This window comes from Macaca nemestrina, chromosome 14 (assembly GCF_043159975.1).
Source record: "Macaca nemestrina isolate mMacNem1 chromosome 14, mMacNem.hap1, whole genome shotgun sequence".
NCBI classification, from domain to species: Eukaryota; Metazoa; Chordata; class Mammalia; order Primates; family Cercopithecidae; genus Macaca; species Macaca nemestrina.
The window spans coordinates 33,000,337-33,015,257 of NC_092138.1; the positions used below are offsets into that span (position 1 = coordinate 33,000,337).

The following is a 14,921-nucleotide window of genomic DNA, read 5'->3' on the forward strand; positions in this document are numbered from 1 at the left end:
GTGTTAGCAAGGATGGTCTCAATCTCCTGACCTCGTGATCCACCTGCCTCGGCCTCCCAAAGTGCTGGGATTACACCCAGCCAAAGCCCAAATTCTTTTCACAGCCTGATATTACCTCCAGAGTTCATCTCTGATATGGCTTTACATTTTCAGAAATCTGTATCTATTGTGATTGAGAGACAGTTGCTATCCTTTATAATTGATGATGCTAGTGAGAATGTTATCCTCTATGCATATAAACAGAGCAGAATTGACAAAAATATTAGGAGGTGATCCTTGTCTTAAAATGAGCAGGATAAGATAGATGACCTTCAAAGGTTCTTCTAGCATTCTAACATTCTATGAGTAATTTATTTTATTAAGATGTTTGGGAACAGATAAAAAATCTCTGGCTATTTTTTTCTAACTTTCTGAAATCTGTTCAGGATAATAACTCCTTCCCCATCACTATTTTACAAACATTTAAATATAGTATCTACATTAATGTAATTCTCACAACTCTGTGATGTTGATTATTTTATACAGAGAGTACTGAAATTCAAAAAGATTGTGGTGCCTTGGCCCAAAGCACCAAATTACTAAACAGCAGAGCAATTCTAAAGGCAAATCTGTCCTACTCACAGCTCAGGACATTTACCCTTATATATACTAGATGCTGCCATAATAACAGCATCCATTTGTACATCACTGTACCTTTGTCACCTGTTCCCTAACGGTCCTCAGAACAACCCTGCAATAAAACAAGGCAAGTAATATCATTCTGGCATCATTTTACAAATAACTGAGTCTTGGAGAATTTAAATCACTTGCTCAAGGATCCTTACAGAGTAATAGTAAAGCCAAGTCTCAAACAGAGGTCTCCTAACTCCAAGTCTAGTATTTCTTTTGTCACTATATCTGTCAACTACAAGTTTGGCTTCAACATACCTTTGAAACATTTCTATGCCTACCCTGCTTAAACTTGTCTCTCTACGCGTGAAATTCATTAAGTGTAATTGAACTCATGAAAGTACTGTTTATGCTTATGTGTGGCACAATAACTTATGTTCCCAATATAGAATTACTTTTAAAATATATTTGTCTAAGACTTTCAAGAAAATTCTCACCCAGATTTTGAGTGATCAAGAATAAGGTGGCTAGTTATCATAAAAAATCCTCCTTAAATCCCAGCAAGGGGGGGAAAGGGATGCCTAATTTGGGAGTTTGCTGAATTATAAATCAGCCTTCTCCATACATCCAATTTATAGAACAGACAGTAGTACTGCCTAGAATTCTGTCTTCAGTTCCTCAGAATCTTTCTACCAAATGCACTGCGATTACTGAATGATCTCATTTAGTAAACCAGCTTCTTGTCCCTTCATTAGGTCCTAATCTAAATTATAGTATAAAGACATAAGGTTTTCTACTCGTGGCTGACTTATGATAAACAGCACTGGCTGGCCATGTGGCCTGATGAGGTCCTGAGACACACAAGGGTCTTTTTTTGGACTTTATCAGTCTTAGGGCAGGCAATTTATTTTGAGCCAGAAAAATAAAATATAATCTTAGGCCATCTGGCTCTGTAACACACTGTATTTGTTTAGAAAGGTCACTGTTGTCAAGTTATTGAATGTTATCTCTAGAATTGACAGGAAGAGGGAAGTTTTTGAAAGAAGGCCAAGACTATTAAAGCACCGGATATTAAGGTGTAAAGCAGTATTTAAAAGCTTGGGCTTTAGTGTTAAATAGACTACAGTTCAAATCCCAGCTCCACCACTTACTACTTAAATGACCTTGGGCAAGTCACTTTCTTTCTTAATTCAATTTTCCCAATCTATAAAATCTAGATAACACAACCTAGTAAGATATAATGAGAAAAGGATGTAATACATACATGTCACTAGCTCATAGTTATTCAAAATTTATGTGATAATTATTTTCAGTCTAATTTTTGTTTTGTCTGAAACCAAAATTTTCATTACTTTTATAAACTTTTCCAGACAGCAAAGTATAATTCCAATATAGAATCACAATTTATACTATACAAAAGATACAGATTGAGCCTATCCCTAACAAAAACTTCAATCTTAAAGATTTAAGCAACATTCTTTTATTTGTTAAATCAGATATGTAGCAACTACTATTTTGTTAGTGAAATGACTGAGTTACTGTGTCAGTGAAGAATGAATACTCGGCATATCAAATCAACTTCAGGGGGACTAATACTGCTGTTTTATTGAACAACTGTTACAGTATCCTGACGTTGCTATGCAATAGTTATTTTCTGCACATGACGTAGTTTTCTATTAATGCTGCAAAGCAGTACTGTGATCTAACTATTGCAGTAACAAGATGATCCAGAGTTGACTTAGGCTATTCAGGCCCTTTCCTTTTGTGGATTAGCAATGTGGTTAAAAATATACTAATAATTAAAACACTCATAAAAAAGTAGCTCAATCAAAACTCCATTTAGAACGTTGCTGAGGAGAAACGGTTTCGATTCAGCAGGCCAGAGTCTCGATCCACTTATATAACCCTTAAGGATCTCAATAGTAGGCAAACACTTCACCTGTGGAATTATCTCCACACATAATTGGATTTCCCAAATCAAAGTAGGCACTATAAGCCAGGGCAAAAGCTGGAGTCAGGCTAGAGAAGAAGATTTCCATCTGTTTTCTACTTCAAGTATTAGCTGCTACAGTTTCCCCTTTGGTGTCATAATAACAGGCACATATTTTTCATATGAACTACTGGGTTCTCTTATTTCTCCACAATACTGACCTGAGAGATCTGAAAATCATCAAAAACAAATTTCTAACTCTGGGGTCTAGCCAAAAAGACTACCTACAGACCAACAAAAGTCAAAAACATGCATATTGAATTAGGGGTTATAAAGATAAATGGATCCAAGAAATCCATAAGCCTATATAAAATAATACACATGAGAAGCTCTCTTGATCAAGTGTCACTTACCCAGCTTGCTATGTAAACGCACATTGTTCATTTCCTCTTTAACCATACTGACAGATGCTCACAGAATACTGAAAACTCACAGCCTGCAGGACTCTCTCTAGCATGCCCCTCAACACTTCTGCTCCCAACTGCTGAGCTGTATATTCACCCAGAACAATATTTGTTCCAAAACCTCAACAGGGGAGTTTTATTGTTATTGTAATTAGCTAATTTAATTAAATATCACATAAACCATGAAAGCAAAAATAAAAGGTCTTGTATCTTTTTTTTTTTTTTTTGAGATCTTTAAAAACTAAGTCAAATGCATTGAAAAGACTTGATAAAGGCAAGTCACTATAAAACACTGCTGTTGAAACAGGCAAAGGTAAGAGAAATTTTTAAAACTGGGAAAAATAATAAAATATAGAATATAATGTTTCTCAAAATATAGCATGGAAGCCAAGAATAGAACGCTGAGCCCCATCTTCCACAGTTTCTGATTCAGTAGGTCTGCAGTAAAATCAAAGAATTTGCATGCTATGAAATTCCCATGATGCTGACGCTGCTGGGCTGGGAACCACACTTTGAGAACCACTGCTCTGCAAGTGTCTCAATTTTTTAATCTATATTAAAGAAATACAGCATAAACTGGATATGATTTTTTATAGATGTAGATTTATGTAAGACTTGCAGTTGCAATCAGCAAGCCTATATTGAAAAAAAGGCCCTCGACCCTAGTCACAAAAACAGCCTATTTATACATTTTGCACATTTCAAGTTAAAACATTAGTGAGAAGTGTGCAGCAGTTTTTACGACCTACTGTTTTAACTGACTTTTTCTATTAACAGTCAAATGACAAGAACCAATCTCATCAGAAAAGATCCCTTGTCAAATACAGACTATGAAAGTACCACTGAAGTTTCAAAGTTTCTTCACCTTCACCATTTGCAAGAAAGAAACTCCGTGATTGTCTCATTGGTTATGAGACTTCCCAAAACACAAACTCATAGAAGCTCATATCAATGACGCTTTTAAAATAAAAGTTAAAAGGTTTAGTATCACTCTCTCCAATTTATAGATGAGATTACTGACCCAGAAGAAACATATCTAAAGGTAAGTCAGCCAACAAGTGGCAGCCAAGACTCTGAATACAGATTTGTCTCCAAAAACAGTGCTTATTTTCCCAAACCACAAAATATTGCCGTATAATCTTTAAAAGAATCAAAGACAGGTTTGCAACAATACACCATTAGAACCCTAATCAATCCAAATGTCTGCAAAGCAGAAAATGACCAAACTAGCAGCCAGGTATGGTGGCTCATGCCTGTAATCCCAGCACTTTGGGAAGCCAAGGAGGGAGAATCACTTGAGGCAATCCCATCTCCACAAAAAGTAAAAAATTAGCTAGGTGTGGTGACACAGGCCTATAGCCCCAGCTACTCGGGAGTCTGAGGCAGGAAGACTGCTTGAGCCCAGGTGATTGCGGCTGCAGTGAGCTATAATTGTGCCACTGCACTACAGCCTGGGCAACAGAGGGAGACCCTGTCTTTAAAAAAAAAAAAAAAAAAAAAGAAGAAGAAGAAGAAAGAAAGAAAATTGCCAAATGTAAACAGTTATAACCGGATGATTATAAACATTATATCTTTATCTTGAACATAATCATAAACATCATCCATAAGCTGAAGTTATTAAGTGGCAAGAGAGGATCATCAAACATAGGGCACTGTAAGGGAGCTAGTTACCAGCATTGATGCAAAGTTTAGTATTTATGGACTGCTTGAAAACAGAGGAAGAGATGAGGTAGCCCAGTGACGACAACTGCCATTAAGATAATGCCATTAAACCAAGTTAATTTTAGAAACTAGAGGCAGAGACAAACAGCACCTTATCTCTGCCTTATAAGGTAGTGATGCATTCATGTTGTATTATAAATTCCAGAAGAGAACCATATCTGTAAAACTATGAAGGAATCCATCTTTATGTATCACAAGCCCATCAATACAACTTTATAAGAATTGCTTTATTCAGTAGTGTTTTAAATAACTGGAGAAAAATTCATGTATATGTATTTTTATATATGTCTTTCATAATGCCTGTAGTTACCTTTAACCATTCCTCTTTATTTCTTCACACTTATTAAAATTTACCATCAAGTGTCCTTTCATTTCAACCTGAAGGACTGCCTTTAACATTTCTTACGAGTTCGTGAGAATCCTTTCAGTTTCTGTTTATTTGGAAATCTTAATTTCACTTTCAGTTTTGAAGAACAGTTTAGCTACATAGAGAATTACTGGTTGACAGTCTTTTTATTTCAACGTTGAAAATGTCTTCTAGCCTCCAGGGTTTCTCATAAGTGAGCTATTAAGCCTATTGAGGATTCCTTGTAACAAGTCATTTTTCTCTTGCTACTTTCAAGATTTTTCTTTAAATTCAACTATGATGGTCTAGGTATGGATCACTTTGGGCTTATTCAACTTGGATTACAGTGAGCTTCTTTAATGTGTAGCACAGAGTAATATTTTTCAGCAAATCTGGAAAGCTTTCCGCCATTATTTTTTTTTAATATTCTTTCTGCCTCTTTCTCATCTTCTCGGAATCCTATAATGCCCATGTTGGTACAACTTTCGATGGAGTTACCTAAGTCTTTTGAGGTTCTGTTCATTTTTCTTTCTGATCCTCACACTGAAAAATCTCTATTGTCCTAACTTTGCGTTAAAAGATTCCTTCATTTGCCGATTTATATCTGTTGCTGAGCTCCTCTAGTGAATTTTTCATTTCAGTTATTATACTTTTAAGATCCAGAATTCCCTTTTTAAATAATTTCTATCTTTATTAATATTCTTTCTCTGGTGAAATACCATTCTGATACTTCCCTTTAATTCTTTAGACATGGTTTCATTTAGTTCTTTGAAAAGCTAACTTAAAGACTATGAAGTCTAAAATCTAGGCTCTCACAGGGACTTTTTTTGTTAGTTTTTTATTATTATTTGTCTCTATGTGTGGCATATTTACTGCTTCTTTGCATTTCTCAATTTTTGTTGAAAACTGAACATTTTAGGTAATATATTTTAACAAATCTCATATCAGATTGCTCTACATTGTTCCCCTTTTTAATCATCAGTGTGTTGTTTTTCTTGATGCTGCTTATTTAGTACTTTCATGAACTAATTTTAAGATCCTGTATTACCTGTAGTATGTGGCCCCCAAGTTCTCCGCTAGAACTTTTTTTTTTTTTTTTAGGATCTTGTGTTTATTTATAAGCCTGGCTTCCTAGAAGTCATACCTGGACCAGTATAATGTAGCAGTCAACCAATCATCATTTAAAAGATTTCCTTAAATGCTTTACCTATATGTCTTCTACCCTTTGCCAAAGAAATCATGAAAAATCATACCTTCAAACTTCAGGAAGCTTACAAATAGCATTGATTTTCACTTCCTGCTTACTCAGTGCCTCAAAATCAGTCAGAGTTGACATTCTCCTTTCCCAGGTCATTTCTGGGCATGTGTACAGACTTACACTTTGTACAGCCTTTTAAATACCCAGGAATATGTCAGAGCTTTCCAAAGTTCCCTATAGTTGGCTAGTTCTCCAGACTTTCCTTGTAAATTCTTGGCCAGCTTCTTCCTTTGCCTCAACTGAAATCACAGTCTTAGGCAGTTGACATTTTGCCAAGTATGCTATTGTTTCAGTAATGCCCTGGGGGTAAGCTTTTTCTTCCACCAACTGAGTTCAGAGTCAAATCAAATATCCAACCACTCTCCAAGAAGAGTTTTCCCAGGGAGCTGCAAGTTGGGACAAAATATTAACTATGCTCTGGGGATGGTGCCTTTAAAGGAGCTCCAAAAGTGGTCAGCTATCTCCATTGTCTGCAATACTGCCAGCTTTTGGCTACACCACTAACCTGGAGAGAGAGACGAGAATAACCCCAAGTCAAAATATCACAGATCCCACTGGTCTTCCCAAGATTCACTAGTTTTCTCTTCGACAGATAATTTTCAATTTACACTCCTGCTTAATTGCCAGAATTCTAAAATGGCTGATTTTCGTTATTTTACCCATATTTTTGTTGTTGTATAGGGAGCACAAATTCACCGAGGCCCTCACTCCACCCTCCTGGAAGTTGATCAAGTTCTGTAATATTCTGAATTCATAATTTTCATGACAAAAAGATCTTACCCAAAAAAAAAAAAAAAAAAAACCCTCAGTTTGGTTTTTTCAAAAATACTTAAAATTTTTAGATCACTGATTCTTATCTCTAATAGAAAGTTACGAAAAAAATCTGTATTTCAGTACTTAAATGAGAGTGAAACAGATCTGTGAGACAGGAAAAAATAAACTGCATAAACAATTTATCACATCTTTCCTGTTAATACGTGAATCATCAAAAACAAAGCTGATTACTGGTCTCAGAGCCACTCTCAGACCTAAATGGCCTCTCAAATCTTTTGGGGACAACAGAAACAAGTAAAAGTGAGGAGGAAAGCCTAGTCCATCTTGTCTTACTTGGCTGACTGAGGCCAAAACCAACTATACTCTGATAGTAAGAAATTTTTTAAAACCACAGAAAACTGGAAGTGGGAAATCAACAGAAAAGAAGAATCAGACACTTGACTTAGGAGGCAACCCTGTCTCTTGAGATTTCGCTGAAGAGACTCAGAACAGAGATTGAGTTTACCTCAGATTCACCCAAGTATAGGCCAAAATCATGGGCTTCTGGAAGAGAAAAGAGTTGTTCATTACTATTTCTCTTTTGTTAGCTGGTATTGGCAAGCCAAGGAAAGACCAAAACTGTCAAGGTAGGCCAAGAAAAGTAAACATCTTTTAGCAAAGCTTTTATTTTCAAGAATATTGTCGCATGTTTCTTTTGCTTTTCTATTGTTGTGTAACAAACCACCCCAAAACTTACCGGCACAAAACCACCACCATTTTATTTGGTTATAATTCTGCAATCTGAGCAGGGCTCAGCTGGGTAGTTCTTACACTCATCTTGCTGGTGGCCATTCATACTACTGCTTTCAGCCAGCAGATGAGAAATGAGATCAGCTAAGATACTAGCATGGCTGAGTGTCACTCTCCATGAAATCTCAGAAATTCTCCCTTCCACGTGGCCTCTTTTCCACTGGGTCTCTCCAGGAGAATGGTCAGATTTCTTACATGATAATCCTGTCTCTCAAAAACATAAAAGCTAAAGTTGTTAGGCCTTTTTGCACCCAGACCTGGAAGAGCTTTAATTCCTTTGCATTCTCTTTGTTAAAATAAGCTACAGGCCCAACTCAAACTGAAAGGAAAGTGACTTCACAAGGGCATGAATGTCATCAATGTAATAGACAACTAAAACATTCAGGCCAATGTTCAGATGACTGGAATGGACGCAACCACAAGAAACTATAAAATGGCTAAAGCCTGAAGACTGGGCAATTATAGTCAGATTCTATTCTCTGTTCTTTCCCACAAAAAGAGTCAATCTAGGTTCATCGGGAATCTTAATTATAAGTGGAACCTGTTAATCACTTAAAAGCCGTATGACCTTAGACAAGTCAATGAATCTCTCTTAAGCTTCAGCTGCTGTATTGTAAAACAGGAAAAATTACACATACCCTGCCTGTCTTAAGAGGAATGCTGTAGAATAAATAAGACAAGAGCTTTGAAAACTGTAAACTGCTATACAAATACAAGGAAATATTATTTACCTGACAGGATGGTAAGTATAATCAACCTAGCTAGGCTCCATCTCCCTATTAATAAAATTATAATCATCATCATTAATTACCCTATATGCTAAATTACTACCATTGCAATAATATATGTAATAGCAAGCTAAAATCACATTATGTTTTGTTACTGTGAAGAATAATAATACTAACTACAATTTATTGTTGTCCAATTATATGTCAGGTGCTGTTGGTTACTTTCAGTAATCTATAATTAACCCTTACAATAACTCAATAAGGTAGGTATTATCCCTCATTTACAAATAAAGAAACTGACACTTGGCTACTTTAAGTAACCTGCTCATAGTTACACAGCTAGTAAACGAAAAATCCATTCTTAGTATCTAATGCATAATAGGCACTTGATAAATATTTGTTGGATAAATTAAAGAACAAATAAAGCCAAGGCTATCTGGCTTTAATGTAACGTTGTTCAACTATTATCAAAGAATTTCTCTCTCACAATCCTTATTTTTATATACAGCTATTAAAACTGTAATCATGGCAAACACATCTAACTAACATGAACAATTTCACCTTGTGCATCAAGAAAATAGTTTCGCATCTGAAAAGTACCTTTTTTAAAAAAAAAAATCTAATATTTAACCTATCTAATGAATTATTTTGAATTATAATAATCGTGTTACAATGTGGGGACGTCAACTGGAATGAAAAGCAAAAAAAAAAAAAATTTGCATACAAAAAATCACTAAAACAAAAATCATATTTTTAAATAAAAAAATAGGTGCATGATGGATTACAAATTTCCATATCCTATAATATGAAGAGATCTTGAAATTCAAGAGGAGGAAAAGAAACTGCCCAACAGAAAAACAGACGGAACATATAAATGGACACTCAACAAAAGAAATATGAACAGCTAACGAATTCTTTATACTTTTGTCATTAGTTATTGAAGAAATGTGAATCCAAGTGAGATTTTTTTCAACTATTCGACTGCCAAAATAAAAAATAAATAAATATAAAGACTGATTATATCCAGTGTCAGAGTAAACAAAGAAACAAAACATTAAAGCATTACTGCTTGGCATATGAAATGGTACAACCTTTCTAGAGAACAATCTGATAATTGACAAAAAATATTCTAAATGGACCCAGCATTTACTCAGCAATTCCATTCCTAGGAATTCATATAAAGAAAATAATTGGACAGCTACACAAAGATGCACATACATGCCAAAATACTGTACAGGATACCACCCAAATGTCTAGGTACAGAATTGTTTAAATACATGATACATACATACGATGCTAACAGAGATATAAAATTTTATTCATTACCATGAAAAGATGTTCAAAATATGAGTGTGAAAGTAAAAAAACAAACGGTATGACCCAATTTTCATAATAAAGTGCACAAACTTTCATTTGTAGGAGAAAAGAGTGCATACACACACAAGCAGAAGCACACCAAGACTGCCAGGGTGAGCCCATATGCACTCACAGAGAAATCCCGAGAAGACATGACAGTAATGCTGCAAGCAGATACGTAGTCATCTGTGAGCAGAAGAATATATATATTTTTACTTTCTTTGTACATTTCTATATTTTCTGAATGTTTCCCATTAAGCATATACAACTTTCGTAATTGTAATTTAATAAAATCATTTTCACTTAAAATAATGTCAACTGTCACAAGCATGGACAGGTTCTGTGAACTTTGAATGTTAATTACATTTAACATAAAATATTGCCCAAAAAGCAGCTTATATGGATACTCAATGAAGATTTACATTTTATTCCTTTTTCAAATGATGGATTCAAAATCATAAAACCTTCATAGTTGTTTCTATTCACATGTATTAGAATTGGGAATTTATTTTAAAATGTAACTTAGAAATGAAAAGTGAAACAGATATGTATAAGTGTTACAAGATACACTTAGTGTAAGTGTGCTATATTATATGTCTTTGAATAACTTGCATATGTAAGGGCCTAGAGACCTTGATTCTATAATGAAAAAAATCCAGCATCACTTGGTATGTCCACTTGGGAGCTTATTAACTTATGCTTATTATTTACACAGTATAATGGGAATTCTCAATTAGCCATGGGTAGTCTATCCACAACCAATCTTGCTTTTGAGTTTAGCCATTGTACCAAGAGTATAAGCAGTTTAGCTATTTGCTTCCTAGATCTCTCAGCTGTTTATTTTGTATTATGCCAGGATTTAGCAAAAGAAATACTTAAAATCAATTATTCCACTTGGACAGTGGATAGGCAGGCAAGTGGGCAGCTACTACTCTCAGGGCTGAGGCTGAGTATCACTCAGATACACCACTACCTGATCCCTGAACAGGAGACTTTGGGAAATGTTTAGGGTCATTTTAGTTGTCCCAATGATGCGGGGAGGGGAGTGATTCTAATGCCATTTTGGCCCAGAGATGCCAAATATGCTGCAACATGGGGTACCCCACCAAGATATGTCTAATCTATAGTAACAATAGTGTCCCTGTTAAGACAAGTACCATTTTCTTGCTCAATGTTGTATTTCCAGCCTACTGCGTAACAGGAATTAAATAAATATTTGTTGAATAAAATCAAAATATGCAATTTATGGCACTGAATGAGACACAGATAATACAAAGGAGGAAAAAGAAGTGACAACAGAGAAACTAGATTCTACCTCTACCCTAAGACAGGCCATAGTGGCCAGGCTCTGTTATACTTAGGGGAACCCTATAATCAGACACATTGATACCTAAGATACTTATAAAAGCACAATAATTCACATTCAAATCCAGATTATAGATATCCAGGTATATGCTTTCCTCTATTAGTAAAGATCAGCAAACTGTGTCAATTGAAGACATACATACCAGTGCCAATCTTGCCGTGGCAACACCGTGGTTTTAGAGTACAGTTTCTGGAGTCAACTGCTGGGTTTGAGTCTGATTTTATACATGCATCACCTGAGTAAATTACTTGATATCTTAACATACTATTTATAAACCTGGCAACTTACCTAATGTCTTCTAGTATCAGCCTTCTTATCTACAAAATGGAGTAATGAAATAGGTTCACCACCCGCTACTCTAAATATATGGGCCAGATATATTACACAACTCAAAATTTTTTGAATTTTGTAAAGTAATACCAAATATATATAACATCCCAGGTGAACACAGGGCAGCAACTCATAATCATACACACTAATGTTTCTGTAGCAAAAAATAAAAATAATGTTCCAGATGTAGGATACATAAAGACCCTTATGTAGCTTCATCTCACTTAGTTCAGGTTTTTTAGCCAAATTAGTTTGCTATAAACATAGGGAAACATCTTCAAAACCTTTGAATTTCAGAAATGAATATAAAAGATCACCTACTTCCCTCGGAGACAGCAAGTAAAAATTAAATGAGTTTATATAAGGTGCTTACCCCAGTGCCTGGCACACAACTAGCACTTAATAAATATTAGTTATTGTTACGAAATGGTAGCTAGCTAGTGTATGAAATACAAGACAATGCAAGGTAGCTAAAGGAGTCAGCAGACTTACAGAGCAGCAGGTGGGTAGGGATGAGTAGTGGTCAGAGGGACCTAAGATAACTAGCTAATCAAAATAAAACAAAATGAGAGTTGACTAACCATAAATTGCAAGAAAATAATGTATCTGCCACACTGAACTCTTAAGTACACATTTACTTCCTTTTGATAGATGGGAGTTTCTCCAAAAGTTAGTATTGGAAAACATTTACTATTTTCTACTTCACATGTGGTTTTCTACTTACAACTCTATGTAGCTTTCTTACTAAAAGGAGATCAAGTTTTTGAAGATTTTTAATCAAGGTAGGACCAAAACTGGTTTCTCCCTAAGGTAATAAACCAATTAAGTTTTTGTTGCCTACCACAGAATATAGTAAACTTTGGGCAGTTAAATAGTACACAAAGGCTGGGTGCAGAGGCTCACACTTGTAATCCTAACCCTTTGGGAGGCCAAAGAGGAAGGCTCACTTCAGGCCAGGAGTTCAAGACCAGCCTGAGCAAAACAGGGAGATACCCTCCTCTCTACAAAACAAAAAAAAAGCTGGGCATAGTGACACACCTCTAGTCCTAGCTACTTGGGAGGCTAAGGCAGGAGGCTGAAGCAGGAGGGCTGCTGGAGCCAGGGAGTTCAAGGCTTCAGTGAACTATGAAGGTATCACCGCACTCCAGCCTGGGAAACAGCAAGAGCCTGTCTAAAAACAAAATTAATTAAATTAATAGTAAATGCAAAAAATAAAAATAAAAAACATACCGAATACCATTTCCCCTTGGAAACGACTGGAGTTAAATCTGCCCCTATATCACCTCCCTGTTCTATTAGTTTTTCCTAATCCAATCTACTGAATAAACTTTCACATTTACATAAGAAATGAATGAAACTATTACTTCTGAAGCACTGTTCTGTGCCAGGCACTGGACTACGCACTTTGCATAAGTCCTTTACGCAATTTTCACAAGTCTTCAGGGTAACAATTAATGTCCTCACATTACATAAAAATATTGAATTAGTAAGTAAGTGACCCAATAGTAAAACTCAGGTTTGACTGACTCAAAAAACCATGAGCTGCTTACACTAGACCACTTTGCCAAACGATGCTGCTTCATTCTCACATTGTTGACAACGTTTTTGCTTCCCTCTGTATTTGTTATCAATTATTTTTAAAGTGTACATAATACGGAATTTGTAATCTCTCCCAGAATAAAAGAATTTTAAATCTTTCTATAATCCCAAATTTGAAATGAACTTGTAATTTTTATCTTAGTTTATCTCTGAAAAACAATTTAAAATCTCCAAAAATTACATGCATCATCTTTAGTTATAAGAGCATATTCATAAATATATAGCAATACATTTCCAAGCAATTAGCATCCGAACTATAATCAAAGAACTTTAAACCTGGTAAAGACTTTAACAATAATAGATGCTGGCTGGGCACAGCGGCTCACGCCTGTAATCCCAACACTTTCGGAGGCCGAGGCAGGCGGATCACCTGAAGTCGGGAGTTCGAGGCCAGCCTGACCAACATGGAGAAACCTTGTCTCCACTAAAAATACAAAAATAGCCAAGCATGGTGGCGCATGGCTGTAATCCCAGCTACTCGGCAGGCTGAGGCAGAAGACTCGCTTGAACCCGGGAGGCGGAGGTTGCAGTAAGCCAAGATTGTCCCATTGCACTCCAGCCTGGGCAACAAAAGCGAAACTCCGCCTAAAAAAATAATAATAATAATAATAATACAGATATTATTTAGATGAATTACTAACCATTCTGGTCTTAAAAAATTTTTGTGGGGTATAATCTACCAAATATCCCTCTATACCCTACTCCAGAGCCCAGTGAACTTTTAGGGTCTGTCTTCTTTATGACAAATAAAAATCACCCTTTCTAAAAGCTTTCAAGGCAACAATTTACGGCTCTCTTTAACATATTATGCTGCTTTACCGATTTTAGCTGGCAGTTTGTAACAAAGAGTAAAGAGAAATACAAATAAGTTTGAAAACTAATTTTAAGTTATTTCCCCTCCTTTCCTATATGAAATAGTTTCCACGGCTCCAATCTTTTCTCACTGCTGTCAATATCCATTCTTTCTGCCCTTTTCAGTCTCTCCAACTGTTTTATGCGCAGAATAAACTATGGACAAAGTAATCAAACTTTATCAGTTCAGACTGTTTAGTGTAGTACTCTAAACTAAAAGCTCAATGACCAAGTTAAAGAAAAATAATAATCACCAGCTTTTGAATATTAAACTCCAGAGTCATGTTCATATCTAAAAGCACAAAATCGTTAATACATATTCAATTTGTAGACTGCTATGATTTGTGTCTAAACAATTTTTTTGAATTTGCGTGATTAACTTCTAACCCTTATTAAATGTTATCACGTTTTTGATGGGCCCCGATATGGTTTATTTCCTGTGTGCACATAAGTAATTTCATAGACTGTTACAATAAGATTTAAATGCACATTTGAGTAAAGTGAAAGCATTATTTTGGAACTCATTATTATCAAAGACTCTAGAATTCTACAATATGAAGAAGGAGCCATTTCTAGAAACTATTACCATTACTCATAAATGCTATCATAACTTAGAATTTTCTTTCTTTTTTTTAATAGAGACAGGCTTCCCTGTGTTGCCCAGGCTGGTCTCCAATTCCTGGGCTCAAGGGATCCTTCTACCTTGACATCCCAAAGTGCTGAGATTACAGGCACAAGCCACCACGTCCGGCCTAGAATTTTCAAAGTTCTATAAACAGACAATAGCTTATGAAAATT

General features: G+C 35.6%; 1 protein-coding gene across 20 annotated transcripts in view; it reads right to left on the reverse strand.

The window, feature by feature from the left end:
- The window catches only part of LOC105491823 (regulatory factor X3), a 320,376-nt gene that overhangs the window by 268,240 nt on the left and 37,215 nt on the right, over positions 1–14,921 (reverse strand). For 6 of the 20 annotated variants that reach the window (XM_071077742.1, XM_011758508.2, XM_071077739.1 and 3 more), the window contains exon 2: positions 10,110–10,162. The exons of the other annotated variants lie outside the window; for them this stretch is intronic. The gene's annotated coding sequence lies outside the window, so the exon portion shown is untranslated. The remainder of the gene's footprint in view (positions 1–10,109; positions 10,163–14,921) is intronic. 20 annotated transcript variants of the gene reach the window in all.